This window comes from Branchiostoma lanceolatum, chromosome 10, assembly GCF_035083965.1.
Source record: "Branchiostoma lanceolatum isolate klBraLanc5 chromosome 10, klBraLanc5.hap2, whole genome shotgun sequence".
Classification (NCBI taxonomy): domain Eukaryota; kingdom Metazoa; phylum Chordata; class Leptocardii; order Amphioxiformes; family Branchiostomatidae; genus Branchiostoma; species Branchiostoma lanceolatum.
The window spans coordinates 5,229,253-5,245,739 of record NC_089731.1 but is presented as its reverse complement, the minus strand read 5'-3'; the positions used below and the strand labels follow the sequence as shown (position 1 = coordinate 5,245,739).

The 16,487-nt window shown below is 39.7% G+C and overlaps 1 protein-coding gene across 2 annotated transcripts in view; it reads right to left on the bottom strand.

Annotated features, from left to right (window-relative positions):
* Positions 1-14,970, bottom strand: part of LOC136443045 (activated Cdc42 kinase-like) — an 86,169-nt gene extending 71,199 nt beyond the window's left edge. Inside the window, exon 1 of one of the 2 annotated variants that reach the window (XM_066440102.1) lies at positions 14,679-14,970. The gene's annotated coding sequence lies outside the window, so the exon portion shown is untranslated. Of the gene's footprint in view, positions 1-1,683; positions 1,887-14,678 lie in introns of those variants that run through there. The other variant, XM_066440103.1, reaches the window with a different exon arrangement.
* Between the last annotated feature and the right edge of the window lie 1,517 nt (positions 14,971-16,487).

Here is a 16,487-nt window from a genome sequence, read left to right as displayed (position 1 = left end):
CCTGCATGTATATCCCAGAATTGGAGAAACACCTGTGAACTAAACAATGATGTCATGGCTTCAACTCCAGCCCAGGCCACCACACCCACACGTATCAACAATATCCTCAAACACCTGGTCAACATCATGGGTAACCCTGGTTGCAATCATGGGTCTACATGTCTTACACCTGCATAACCCAGGTCAGAATCATGGGTCTACTTGTCGTACAGCTGTATAGGGTTATAGTACACAGGTGTAAGACATGTAGACCTATGATTCTGACCTGGGTTGTGCAGGTGTAAGACATGTAGACCCATGATTCTGACCTGGGTTGCACAGGTATAAGACATGTAGACCCATGGTTTTTCAGACGTCTGAGCTCCTTACCAAACAAATTTTATCTCCAAATATACAGAGGCTCTTCCGATGTGTTAAAATTACAACGACCAGGTAGACTTCTATCCAAAGCAAAAAGGGTCATACCTGCATAACAGCTTCTGCCTTGTAGCTCCAACAGAATTGATCTGATAGATGTTTGGTCAACGTTGCATCAGAATCCATCCGAATCAACAACTTCTTTTCACACAGAACTACATATGTGAAAGATATTATGTCTATATACCTGTATGCGAATATGCACTAAGGGAGATGCGTTTGGTGCATGTTCGTTGATTTACCGTACAACAATCACCACAAACCTCTTCTCCTTCATTATCGGGATGACAAAGGGCCCGAGTAATCTGACAACCGCCGACACTAACTGCCATAAAACTCTCGTTAGAACCCCGCGAATGTTATCACGGGAGAGCACTTCATTTACGCTGACAGCCAACGCTGATATGTGACAACCTCGAGGTCCATTATCGCAAACTGACACAAATGGGTGACAAAACAGTCAACCACAGGTGAATGTACGTCATTGTGAAACTTGACTCCGACTCTTTAATGCTCAAGAGATACTATTACAGGACATACCTGGTAAATATAGTTTGGCAAAACATTACGAGATATGAAATTACACCACATGTTGATTGTCAGTCACCTCTATTGTCCAATAAGGAAGTTATTAATATGATTCTAAGTGCTGTCTTCTTACAGGTCCCGAGAATAATATTACAATAGCCACAAAGGTGAACCGCAAAGTCACAAGGTCGAAGCTTTAAGTAACATTAAACGATAAATAACACAAGCGCCTATTTTTAAATTTGTGACTCATCGTAGTTAATTAGTAACAGATCGAGAGGCTAAAATCCGACCACCAAACAAGTATCTTTTTAACATTTATAGAGTGAAAATTGAACTTGGCTTTCAAAATTAAAACTTATAAAGTATAATACTTGCATACTTGAAACGGACTACTCCATTGCTATCAGTATTACCACTAGTCGACTACCAGTGTTATCATAGTCTAGTATCCAATATGTTTGCAGTATGGGAGATCCCTTTCTCATGCAGTAAATAAAACTTCAAACTATAAATACACCCTCCACGGATGACAACCACTTCAGGACCAACACCTGCAGTAAAAACACCTCCAAACCCGACCTACAAAACAACTTGGAGCAACGATGCACAAAGTATGAAATTAGAAACCTGCAGACCATATTAAGTTAACACGGATTCAGTAGGTGGGAAATCTATGTCACAGTTTCCTTCACTTTGGCACGGTAGACTGAACAGTAATACAAACAGTGCACCAACCTGTTTGCAACAATGTGTCCAAGTTAGACCAGCAAACCTCTTAAGAGTCGAACCATTCTACGGACTGCAATGTTCTTCCTCCCTCGGACACAAGTCATTTGCAACGAGAAGTATTACTTCAACACCCGCAACTGAAACAGAAGTGGCTGGCATGGTTCTAAACTTGACTGTTGTGGTACAATAGCGCTCCACATCGCGGTGCTGCTTTACATGTGCTCAGCTGTTGGCAGCGCAGCTGATGTCATGCCTTTGGAATTTCCCCATGACGGACTGTTCTATTTCAGTGGAGGGGGGCAGGTCAAAGTCTAGGAGTCAAAATTACGTATGTGCCACAATGCATGTATAGCAACTTATGTAACTTAAGTAATGATAATCAAATCTTGCTCAGATACTAGAAATAGTTTTATCTTTTTATTTCAATCTTTTCAATGACCCACTATCAAGTTTCAGTTCAAATATCTGGCACTGTATTTCAACAATAAGGGTCTGAGAGCTGAGGGGAGTTGCCAAAAATTCATTACCAAAGCCCCTTGGCACAGATAACATGAACATAAAAACAGATTATACATACATAGACAAGCCATGAGACCACAACACACTACATATCTATACATCTATAAAAATCAACATGTCAATCTTAGTAATAAGGTATCATCTGACACATGAGAACTTCTGAACTTTGAACTTGACCTACTGAAGTCAGCAATATGGTCTCATTCATGTATTTGGCTTGCATATGTAGGTTAATGGGAAAATATTCCCCTTTTATCATAGATAGATGGCCATAATCTAATAAGCCTGCGACATTTTAAACCATTTTTCTTTTTTGTACCCTGTTGATTCTGATTATACAAAAAACAATGGACTTCCAGATTTATCTCATTTCACGGCCGCCAATGCCTGACCGTAGCACGCAAAACAACAAAGCGTACATGTCCGACCTATCGCTTGGCTGCGCACAATTACCTAACTAATTTCATCAGTAAAATAACTTTCATCTCATACACTTTTCCTTTCAGCTAGGGAAATTTATAGGGAATTTATGAAAGTTTTTTGGGGGCCCAATAGTTTTTTCGATGCTAAAATATTAGTACTAAAGTATACTCTTGGACTAATGCAAGGCAACTTGGTATCACACTAGGTACGTTACTCTCTATCAAATCTTTATTTAACAAGTCCTCTTAAAATGACAAAATTGACAATTCACAGTACACAAAAATTCAGATCTTCAAAACCTTTGCATACTTGTAACTGTACACACACAAAATTCTGTAACTGTCTACTATTTTTTTCCCACCAAAATTGCTCACACAAATGAGCAGCGTCAAAAAGGCAACAACTTCATATAATTTAGTACAAGATATGGAAAAAAGAACTCATTTTCTATTTGCGTACCTAAAACACAAATTAACACTGAGTCACACCTACTAGCTATTGATATCACTTTGTATATAAATGTAGTATAACTGTAGCGGAGTACATTTATTCCAATTTCCTATGCAAATTACATGCAGTAAAAATCCTGGCCCCAGGGGTAAGGTAGTCATTACCAGTATGGGGTACTAACATTCAATGAAACAGAATACTCAAATCTGTAGCATGCACACAAGAGACCCCATTCACTCTATACTGGTAGTATGTAATCTGCTACCAACAAAAGATTGGGTTCTGAAACAACGTTTTTGGGTAAACAAGATGATTTGTTTAGCAAAAAAACACATTATAGAGAGAAATCATAATAAAAATAGGTATTTCATGTTTTTTTCAACAATGTAGTGGCAGTAGCGGTTATTTCAGCTGACGATATCATCTATGGTTGCTACAAATATTTCTAATTCAGTTATCTTATTCCTCAATAAAGGCCATAAACAAGAATATTTCTCCTTTTGGGGAAATAGTCTAGATCTAGTTCAAGGTCTTTATTAAAACCATATAGTGCATGACTGTTTTCCGATATTCTGCCAAACATGTTCCAACATTCTTGTTATTCATAGTACCCAAATCTGACCCAGTTTTGAAGCATGTCATCATATATCACACTGCAATATTGTCTCAAAATGCAATCACCTATACAAGATACATTTTAGCAAAATGAAACAAACTAACCTGCTCAAAACCCGCACACAAACAAGGCATGCACATTTTGTGCAGATGTTTACAGGGCAGTGTACGGTGCCTCCTACTGCTAGCTTCACAGGCAGGTTCATGCTCTGGTGAGAGGGCATTGTTATCACCAGGCTGTAATGCCTTCTCTACTCTCCAGGGGGCAGTCATTCATGCAGAACAGGCGGAACTGACCAATAACAACTCGGGAGTACAGGGAGGGGCAAATACTAGGCAAATACAGTCAGCATTCAGGAGAAATTCCTCCATCCCTTACTGCTTTCTGTTTTTAAAAAATCGTCCCACTCCACAAAAGAGCATCTAAACAAACACGGCTAATTCAATCAGCATCTGAATAGGTGATAACAGAGGTCTGAAATATTTCACGGCTCGTGATTCTCTTTCACGAGTGCTTCTGTCCACATCATGAATTGAAAAGATGTGATAAAGAGGGGATCAGGGCCTGAATGGTTTGTTAATTCACACATAGTTGTCAGAGGGGCCTGGAAGCCATGACATCTGTGTGTACATTACAATCCATATACTAGGAATGGATCAAGCAAGGGCTGGTAGGGTAGGGGTGGGTAGTCTCTTCCAGACTAACTATGCCGGCTACAGGGAGAATATTTGTCAGGGTTTCATTCGCAGGCTCCGTTACGCGGGTAAAATGTGATCTTCACCATAGACTGACTGTACTGGCTAATTATTCCTTTTTCTGCTGAATTCTACGATCCATATGCTACGCCCGTAGGAGGGCCTGGTGGAGGCTAGGGTAGGGGTTGTATGTAGGAAGGCTGTGAGGCATAGCTACATGATTTTTACTTTTGGTTCACTTTAATCGTAGCTGGCCCACTTTAATTCAATGTCATTTTTATTGACAAATTATTCCTTTTGCATAGTCGAATACCAGATTGCTGGCCCTAGCTCGTCATTGTCGTACATCCAGAAAATTTTGCCAGTGTGTATCGGGTCATACTCATAGAGATGGAGGGAGGGAAGGAGAGAGGGAGAGAGGGAAGGAGAGAAGGAGGGAGACAGAGGGAGAGCAAAAGATACATCAATTGTTTAGATAGCAGGTTAGGAAAGGCCGTTTCACTGCAAAATCTCAGCAGGTTTCCACATTACTGAAACAGTAGCAAATCCTTTATCCAAACCACCCAGAGGATCCCACGGTCATTAGATATTTGATAATCCCTCTCCTAAACAGGCATGGAGGATCATTCCAGATAATCCCTGGGACTGTCAACAGTAACAGGATCGGGACATCACTCATACCATGCCACTTGTTGTCAGTCGTGCAAGAGGGTCTGCATGCTCTTTTTCGTAAGACATAGGGAGCCTATTTTTATTTTCCGTAATTTGTAGGGAAAGCCATATTATACGCGGAATTCATAGGGAGGCGACCAAATTTTGCGTAATTGGTTTCCTTTATTTTATCGTAATACGTAGAGGTTCTTCTGAATCCACCTACAATTTGCAGAAAAGTTGAGATTACAGAAAAACTTGCAATCTAATTTCACAAGCTAAAAGGCTACAGGTTGAATCTCAATCATGAAGTACAGAAAATAGCACTTAAGTATCATCAAAACTTAAAGCCTGGATGCCAGACCCCCAATTTCTAAAATATCTGTCGTGTAGGGGTCTGGCATCCAGGCTACAGAACTCTACAAAGTGGTATAAGCATCTACACTACAGGACAATAAGTAAAATCTGACCATAGTACTGTAAATCTTGAAATATTCGCATTGATTTATTTTCATGGTTTTTGCAGCGCCTCTCTGCCAACAATGTGAACACCATACGTGTTTCTGTGAACTTAAAACTCCACAAAAATCTCCCTCCCATTCTTATCCTGCAACCAAAACCCTGTGAAAATAAATGAATTTACAGTGCGTGTGTTTACCCTGTTCTAACTGGATGGTGGATCGGAAATGATCCATAGGGCACCAAACAAACTTGTTCTGGGATGAAAGGAAAGCCGATGTCCAAACATGCTAAAGCTGATCTACAATTGTTATCATCATGACAGACATGAAAAGGGGTTTCATATAACCTTCCAGTCTGAGATTTTTCACCTGATACAATAGTGTTAAGGGATTAAAAATCTAGCTTCAATAAGCTTGTTCCTGGTATATAGGATGATCACTAGCAGTAGTGCCACCTAGAGGACAGCTAGCAAACTGCAGAATTTTTCCAGTTCCTGGCAAACATTCTCAAATACAGTACATGCCAAAAAAAAAAGACTGATGAATCCCCTGATGATATTGTTGACTAGATAGAGATGACCAAATATATGTGGCTCATGACTTTCATATCTAGATTATAGTAGATACCTGCAATCACTATAGTTTGTAAAAAAGTTTATACAAGAAGACCACTCAGGGGACCAATAAAATCTGGTCTATGTGGACAGGTGATGACTATAGACAGGATTCTTTGCTTGTGCCAACGGGAAAAATCATCTAACCACAAAAAAGTGTACACATTGGCCAGATGGTCGTTATGTAGAGGTTTGACTGTACTGATTATCGTAAATACCATAGACCAAGTTCATATATCAGTATAACACATAGCAAGTTGTTGTTTTCTTTATCTAAATCTCCTCAAAGTCAAAGACTAAAGTTTAACACTAAGATAACACTGCAAAGTAAGCTGCAAGCAGTGCACACAAACATTCAGGTCAGGACTTGATTAGGATCAATTATCTTAAGTAATACCATCAGTCTGGGGACAAGAAAAGGAAGGAAGGAACAAACCAGACAAATTCAATCCTTCTGTCCTGGATTCTGCCTGATTAATCCCTGCTTGACTGAGGGACTAGAGTCTAATCATTTCCAGTTTGTACACCAACTGCGCTTCTAGCTCCAAACTGAAGCCTGAAGAAGTCTGGCAACACTTAACGCTAACTTTCGAGGGCCGTCATCACTTAAGGCCCCGTTCATGACGCAAAAATCAAAACGGTTCCAACCATTTCCGCAGGAAACTGGTTCATTGGGTATTGTTCCATTGTATGCTTGGAAGGTCTGGAAAAACTTGTGACCAACACTACTTACAATCTGGTTCCAGCTTCTTCTGTAGATTCAATTAGCCACTTTGACGTGTTATTATAAAAAGAGGACCCATGGCCTTTTACTCATGAAAATTTGAAAGAGTTGAGTTGGCACAGTTCCCTGTGTCACACCATGAATATGCCTTTCCAATGCATATTTGGGTACAGAATAATTGTTTCAACCTTCCGTCTTCTACCACTAAATTAAGTTTGCCTGAAATGAATCAATTTACAGCATTTTTGAAGTCTTAAAACTGAAAATATAAGAAGCCTTTTTTCAGAAAAAAAAGGAATCAAGAACATGAATTTAAGTTTAACAAAATACTCACTTAAATACGTTCTCTTTCAAACTAATTACAAGGAAAACATTGTGACCCCCTAAATCCCAAGTTAAACAACTTTCAAAGAAACAATTAGCAAAGAGAGACTCCTGGGGTTTCTGGTAGATGAAGAAGTTGACCTAAGGTGGCAGCACAATAATAAACATAGTAAGTTGAAACCCCTTGGAGAGCCTCAGCAGACAGGTAGGTCTGAAAAACCCATTTTTCCCACCAGCTGTCACTTTAGTACACAACCAATCTAACTGTAACGAGAAATCAAAGATTTCATACCTCCGTGCGATATTCAGAGTTTTGTGAAATTCTGAATAAAATTAAACTTAAAGTTGACCTATAATTGCCAACATAAAAAAATTCATGTGACCATCTCCAGTCATAGCCATAGCCCAAGCCTTATCATGTGCCACAACAGCTAATGCTCAACAAGTACAGAGCCAGAAAAACTGCTTGCATTGCAGGGTGTTCATACATTACATGTATGTCATTTCTGCCAGAAAGTGTTTTAACATTATAGAATGCATTTTCATACACACATAGGAATGTATATCTAGCATGCATGAACACCTTCGGACGGTAACTGAAATAACTCAAGCCACCCTTGATGAAGGCAGGTTTTGTGATCTGGATGAGTGTCAAATAGTCTATCAGATTGTGCTTAAAGTTTATACAATAGCAGAAATGTACCTGAGTAGAAGTCTGTGGCCTCACTGCAACAAAACTCCAACATATCATATTCTTCTGCCGGTTCAAACCTAACACTTAGGTGACATATATATATTTTTAAAAAAGGGGGCCCCAGGGCAACATGAGAAATACATGTTGTGTTTTCCCCCTAGCCTTGCCTGTGTTGTCACAGTGTTTAAAACACAATGAGGGAGCTTTAACATCAAAGTGATGCGATTCCCATTGATCGATACGACTCCAAACTTCAAGTGGTGCTCAAAAACTTACATGTAGGCGATGTTGACATGGATAGCTCTGAGCTGCGCAGGAGCAAATTCCAACTTCAAAGGGAAAAAAACAACTTGCTAAAAGCATTGATATTGTATTGATGGGTTGAAATGCTTAAACTTATCACATTTGATATGAATCATAAAGATATCTAGAAAAGGAAGACCTAAAAACCTATGAAATATGTAGGTGTAACATCTGAAGGGTACAGATATATCTTATGTTATGATGATTTAAATCACACTCAATAACAGCGAAGAAGTGTCAAATTACAACCAAGGCCATTTCCGAGATGGCAGTTTTCACCCTCTTATCCATACTGTTTTGCAAACCTCACACTCACAGCCTCACATACAACAAAAAACGAAGATCTCACACCTCAGTGAAATATCTACAGTTTTTATAAATTCCTGAACATCATAATGCCATAACATTAGCCTTATCGAGCACTATAACTAATAAGTATAACAGTTGATGCTAAAGAAGTTCAGAGCTACTCAGGTGTCTCAAATTGAGGTCATTGACTTCTTGGGAGGGGGGGGGGGAGACCAGCTCTCAATGGACTACTTTCAGGAAGGGGGTGTGAGACTGTAATGCTACAGTACCTGAAAAAGCTGCTAGGGGTCCAAAAATTGCCACATTTCTTTGCAACCTCAATAACTGTACACAAACCAAACCTTCCAGTTCAGTATCATATTCTTTAAAAAAAGAGAGAAAAATTAAATAGTGTCTTATTCTTAATCTATTTCTACAAATGCTATTGTGAATCGTTTGAAGGGTAGTTTTCTTCTTTTCTGCAGGCAGAAGGAGATGGATCTATATACCACTAAAACAAACATCACAAAATCTGTAAACAAAATCTCCCCATGGTCACTGGAGTTAAGAAGAATGTTGAAGATTTTAAACATGGCTTATCTATTTGGGTTTGTCCTGTGTTTGTGACAACGTTACCAATGACACAGCAAAATTTGGCATGTCAAGCTTGAAATGCTTAGAGTTGCAAAAATTCCAGATCAGAGGGGTACTGTAGTTAGAAAGGTGCACAGATCAGAGGTGAATCCAGGTCACAGCAAACAAACAACGTGGCAGCGGTGGCGACGACCTGCTGATGTGACTCAGACACGATCAATACAAGGTGACTTCCGCTTGTGTCTGTCAGCAGGTTTTACCTGACTGGAACCACAACAGTACATCCTAAGGTACGGAAGTGTACATATGTTTATGCATCTTTCTTCACGCTCGTTCTCATTTAAATGAACACATTTTGTAATCTCCGTTACCGATTGAAATAAGACGTTCTTGAAGATATGCCACATATAAGATGTCAAACTGTAGTTTTTATGACGACTTAAAACTTTTGTAGCTTTTGAAAACGGCAGTTTGGTACCTTATATGTGGCATATCTTAATGTCAGGAACGTCTTACTTCTAACGGTAAAGGAGATTACAAAATGTGTACATTTAAATGAGAATGAGCGTTCAGTCAAAGCCAAGGTTATGACTCTCAAACAGCGTGTAATATTCAAGATTTTAAGACTTTTCCATTCCTTAACTTTGTACTTATATCTGCAAACAACAATGGTAAATATCAATTATTTCAATATCATGTATCTATCAAATAGACATTACAGAATATTAAAAAAACAGGAAGGATTTGAAACTCCAAGCTTTGACTTTTCCGTGTGAATAATACGTAACATGTGTATCTAATTTGATTTATAACATCTTTTTGTCCAGCAGTCAAGAAACACACTAAGTGACCTCTCTCTTGGACAAGGACATTCTTCTGTCCAAAGTAACTAACCCAAGGACATGGTGTGATCTGTTGGATAGGATTACAAACCAGTCATATCTAGAAGAATCCTGGTAACAAGATAGACAGAGGCGTGGCTCAGAATCCTTTTTTGTTAGATCTACCTACCATTATACAAATTGTCAAAAATGTTTCCTGCAGTGTGAAAAAAATTACTTTTTGCAAAAATCTGAGCAAAAATATAATATGTCTGTCTGAAATACTACCTTTCTGGTTGTTTCTTGATATTTTCTTGGTAAGAAAAGTCACAGGTATCCATATCATACACGACTCAACCTTTAACCTCCCAAGTCTTACCAAACATCCTTCTTTTACCGTTTAACCCTTTGAACAACAGATGGCAATACTAACCCTTGTGAAAATGACTGTGCTATTATTGAAAGCCAATTGTTATCATATATCACACTTAGATAAACAGGCCCAACATAGACTTAGGATGAAGACTTTTTTCTCAGGGGAAAATTTTAACTCTGCAAAAGTAGCATACCATAGCACCCTCTTTAAATAGAACTGACAGCGAGGAAAACACAGGTTAGAAGATGTTGGTTTTCACCAGCGTGGGAAATTTGCAGTAAAGGCAGGCATGCATCAACAGTGGGACACAGTGTACTGGACAAACACGAAGGAAGAGTTCAAAGATCTTATACCTCCTTCTCTGTGAAATACTTGTATGTCTTGTCTAATTAATTCAATTTGGTGGAAAAGGGTGCCTGGCCAGATCCATTGACCAACAGATTTTCTGTGGACATGTTATTTTTTGTAAAAAAAACATAATTTCCAATTTTTCACTCGAGAGCTACTATCTTGGGGGCATTCCTTAAATGAAAAAAATCAAGAGGATACCTTTCCCACAATCGCCGAAGGTGACAAAAACAAGACAAAATGCAAATAGAACTCACCATTTGGTTAATCAGGTAACCAGGCCGCATTACTGTTATCGCCCGGCCACTCATATCAGGAAGGATATGCCGGACCAACACTTAGCCACTGAAAAAAGTCTGTGCTTTTCAGGACATAATATTAATAAAGATTATTAATCCTTAATCCAAACTGAGGAGTAAATGAATGATTTGCGTCTTACGTTCTGGGATGACTTTAAAAGTCTGGAATTCCAAAGAGGAACCTAAATAATTTTGTACTCAAAATTTAGATGGATACACCACACGTACTTCATCTGAAAAATAGCCTTGTGTAAGTTGTGAAGAATTATACTTCAACACACTTCAGAGGTTTAAGTCAGCTGGTTGCAATATCATTAAACTTTTAACATTGCCAAAGGATGGCCTGTGTTTCTAATCTGTGAGCCAGAGCCAGTAAACAGGGTGTACTTGGCATCGCACCTGAACTTTGAAACACTAAGATTGATAACCTCCATAAAACTTCATAGTCTAGTTCTGTTTACAACAATGTAGTCAGACCATAACCTCCAAATGGGTTGGAAAGCGACCAACATAACCTGTCTAGGACAAGGTTGTACAAAAATGCTTTTACATCTGGAAAGTCACATTCAAGCCATGTGGTAATGAACATTACTCCTTTTTCAAAGTGCAAACAGTCATCACTAGTAAAATCTTTACACAGATTACATACAGATGTACAGTTGATATTGCAAATTAGTAGCTCAAAATACCATCTTGCAAAAACGTTTTTGAGATCGTAACTACCAAATAACTTTTGAGAATGACTGTAAAAGAACAAAGGGTCCATAATACATGAACAAAATCAGATATTTTTGTTTAAAATGAGCCACACCTCAAGCACGTTAAAGATCCCATCGCACTAATCAAAAAGAGAAGGGGACCATCCCACTGTGAGAGGATATACTAAGTTACAGTTCGGTCTTACGCAGCTTGTACCTTCTGTACATAACTGGTGTGTTTGCCTAAACTACAGCTAAAGGCGGCTTACCGGTTATGCAAAACAAAGATTGGAGAATATACCTACATGCACACAGGATGTGAAGAAAAGTTTCTCAGAATAGCTATCTTGAGGCTAGCTCCTTAACATCTCGGAGATCACATTGTAGGTTCAAACAGTGTTTATCATTATTCACAACACCAACTACAGTCCAAGCTGAAGAGTCTAAAAGTAAAAGACATTTGCATAACTACGATGAGTCACCTGGCCTGAGGGGAGAGAGTGACTGGTACAATGGTGAAGGCCAGTCCTAGCACTGGTAACACCTGGCGTCATGGTTGTAAAGTAGGAAAACAGCTCGCCTGACAAGTCAGACAGCTCAAAGGACATTTTTTGCCGGAACACAGCCTCCATCAATCAGTGTGTGATTTTGGGGGATCCAACAGACAATTTCGCAGATCACCAAGCTACATACCTTCAATGTAACAGTAGATTGTTGGGCAAAGAAACATGATCAATTTTTTGGCGATACTGATGTCTGACGACCTTCTGGCGATCAACAAATCTGACCAAACGTTGTTGACAGTGGCTTAAAAACCATGTCTGAATGATGTAATATTTACTGTGATTTTCTGTCCAAAGTAAACACATCCTATCCCCTCCAACTGTGAAATTATATCATCACAAAGGTCAATTAATATACAGTATTAGTAGTGCCACCACACCCAAAAACCCTTGGTTTCCGAGATTCTCAGTATTTTTTTAAACTAAAGTGAGAATTAAACAAGAGACCAATATATATTGAATACAGTAATGGACTGGTCACTGGGTATAGAAATCTTAATTTGACCAAGGAAACCTCTTTGATCTGACTATATGATACTAGTATATTCACTACTACCTGAAACTGTGTGTAGTACTACTGTCTATGAAGGTACAGACTACAGAGTGAGACCTTAGACATTTTTGGTCCTACTTCTTAAAATCTACCGACCCTCACCTTATTATGGGCAGTTGAGGACTGACTAAAGTCAACCTGTACAAAGTTCAACGTATTTCTGAACAAAAAAAAAGTCATACACCTGAGGGCAGAGGTCACAGGTCAAAAGGTGAGAGCCTGGCACTTAAAAAAACAACCATGCGTTACACAGAAGTCAAGTATGATATTAATGTAAATATTATCACAAGCTGAAATATGTAGTTTCCATACATATAGTTGAGATTTGGGGAAAGGATTAGAGAATGTGCACAGGGGTTCAAAATGCTTCTTCCTTGGCAGGAATCTAAAATAGCACCAAAAGAATTTCACAACAACGAATTCCAAAATGGGAACAAAACCTGCTGACCTTGAACTGGTTTAAGAGTCTTTTATGCTAAATAAGAAGGTTCCAACAGACGCTCTCTCTAACGACGTAGCCAAGGTGGACCAGTTTTTCCATGTACAACCAAAACTTCACACACTCCTTGGAAATGGGTTATGAACTTGGGAACACAAAGAGAAGTGTTTCCCCATATGGTGTGGTCTTGGATCCCAGATTGTAGGACAGCCATTCATAGCTCAGAGGCACAAGTGCTTGGATGATGTACAGTTGCACAACACCCAAGGCCTGGGAAAAATGTTGTTTCTGGTTACCCGACTGACCCTAGCAAAAAACTGCCGACCCTAGCCTTTTTTTTGTCTACCGCTAGCAAGGGACATAAAATTTTCAATGTTTTCTATCATCTAAGAGTGTTACCAGAAACAGAACATTCATTTCTACTATTCTAGGCCTAATTTTTCCGGGGCCCTAGTCAGAAACAAAACATCAATTTTTCCAGGCCTTACCAAAATGCTCCATTGCACAAGAACGTGTTATAAGAGATATACTTCACCCTGGGGGTCAACTCTGAAATGTCGGAAATTTCAGCTTAAATTCCTGACGATATCCAACACACTAGGGCAGTAGGGGGCTACCAGACCATGTCTGAATACCAGCCCAAGATCTTTTCAAGCGACAAGTACTGTAAATACATTTATGTTCGCTGTGATTTAATTTGGTGGTAGGAGAAAATGGCGTGTTTGCGGTGGTTTTGAGTTCACGAGAGCGCTATAGCTATGTACTGCTACTGTATTGGAAACACCGGTGCCTTTACGGACTGCCAGTCGGAAACCACCTACTACTATACTAGGGACTCGGGGCAAGGTTGCTACAGACAAACGGACATAACAGTCATCTCCAACACATCATGATAGGTTCGTACATGTAGTGCCTAGACAAGTGGGCGGTGGAATAACAACTTGTTCAGCAGAAGACAGAAGAAAAGTTTTTGCGGTGGTCTTGGGTTTGCATTGAAGCGGTCACTGCGAAAACTGTGAACATTTTAAACCACAGCAAATTCAAATGCATTTACAGTATATGCTGAACAAGTTGTTATTCCCCACCCAGGGGGTGTCTGCAGAAGTATGTGGCTCGCATGTGGACTGGATTTTTTTCTTGCTGCGCTGCTTGTTTACATTTCGGCAATTCTACCCCGTCAGGACAAATACAGACGAAATTGTGCTCACATTTCACGGATTATTACCCAGGAAAGAGTTGTTTTTGTTCGTTTTCAGTCTGGAGCCGAGCGGGGCCTGTACAGAACTTCGTTGGCTGCGAGTGTCAGGGTTAACAATTAATGTTCTCTGTCAATGACAATGTAATTGTTACAAAATGTGGTTTGATGGTAAATTTTACAAGGGACGGGAACAAACGTGCGTGTTCGAAACGTTTCGGATTTCAGGAAGTCCGCTAACACTACTAACATATCTTTATAGCTTCTGTAAACTGTTTAGAACCCCCGGGGGTTACAATGAGCTGTAAATGGGCAAATAACGATTTAACTACCGTAATAAGATTAAAACTTACCATAAGAATGGGTGGGATTGTAGGGGGGGGGGGAGCGAATCCTACTCGCGCCAACCAAGATCAGACGAGTTCGAATCCCGTTCGTCACAGAGTCCCGCATCAAATTCCCGCTGTTAAATCCGCTGTCTCTCGCACTCCTGGGGTTGTTTGAGTCCGTGAACTTCAGCTCTACGCACCTGTGCCTCCGACAGGACCTCACTGACGTCGGGACGACTGAAAATAGCCCGAACCTGCCCCGTTGTTTGGGGACAACAGCGCCATTGTGCAAATATCACAACCGGAAGTAGGCCAGACTCTAACATTTTCTTGTATAGGGGTGTTGGAAAGCTACATGACTAATATAGGGTGAACGAAAAATGTAAAACTTTGCAATCTTAACAACCTTTATTAAGCAGGAAAATACTGATTAAGAATAAAAAAGATCCATTGTATTTAAGTGTGAACCTTTTAAAGTACATTTAGTAACTCACAACACGAAATGATTCAGCTACTTTCTTACCTAGAGTAGGAATATGGATTATTCTACTACCTGCATCTTGGATGGAATTTGGCGCGGTAAAATTAAATTAATCTTTTCATGCGATGTGGTTTTATATTTGCTGCTTTACTCGATATCGGTAGTACATGTCAACATGGTTTCTTCATTATCACTTGTAATAACTTTATTCGACATGTACCCAATGTAAGATATCGCATTTCTGGAATGCGAGAATATGTTAACGTTATAACGTTACATTTCTGGCGAAGCATACTGTTATCATTACTTATCAACATAATTTTTACAACCTTTTAGAGTATAAGCATGCATCATTAGAGTGTCTTTACCGTTATTCATAATACAATGTAGTAGATTGGTTCCTTAGAATTGTTAGATATTAGCAATAGTTCAACTGCCTGTGATGTATATAACTCTCAGGTACGGTAATACACTGTAAAGCGGTCGAACCTCAGTAACGTTACATGTATTTCGATTCCTTTCCATAATACATTCCATTCAATAAAGCTTCCATGATGTTCTATCGATGCTTTAGTTTGCTTTACTATTAATCATACAAACAGAGCCTACAACCCCAGTTATAGTTGACTACAATTCCGGTGGGCTCCCCTGTGCAGAAGGACACGGGCTTATAGTCGGGAAGCAGAGGCTAGGGCAAGGGACAGGACTGCTTGGAGGATCCTCCTGGAAAGCAAGGGGCCAGTTTCTGGCCTGAGCAGGTAGGCAGGTAGGCCCCTGTGCATTCTGAAATAAGTCCTTCCCTCCACTGTTTTGCCAAACACGCACAGACCAGTTTATACAGGCGAGGACCTGACAGATTTACAGATTAGCCCGTATTTGGACTGTTGCCGGTCGTCAAAGCCTTTCTCTATTTGTGTGTCTACTAGTATTTTGTTCTGGACACTAATTAAGCTGGCACCCTTGATCTGCAAGTTTCCTCACTCACTAACCCACTCACGCTCACCAGCATGCACGTGTCAGTGGGGGCCTCTGGCGATGCATGTTGTTTTGCAGCTGATTGAGTCGATCCGTGCAATTATTTCAATGACTGCTAGAGGTCGCTTTTGATCCATGAACACAAAACCTGCTTCACTGATATGCACGGTACCTTGCTTGTGTCATCACCAGTACTGAAACCAAACCTTTAGCAGGGCAACTTGCTTTCCATACCAAGGTTCTTGAACAATCTTTCCTAGATCCTGGACCTTTTTTATGCTTCAGGTTAAGATTTTCTGGAACAGCACAGCCTAAAGCAATAACAGTGATGCTAACAGTTCTACCAATAGTCGATTTCCAAGCAGAGGTTAATAGTG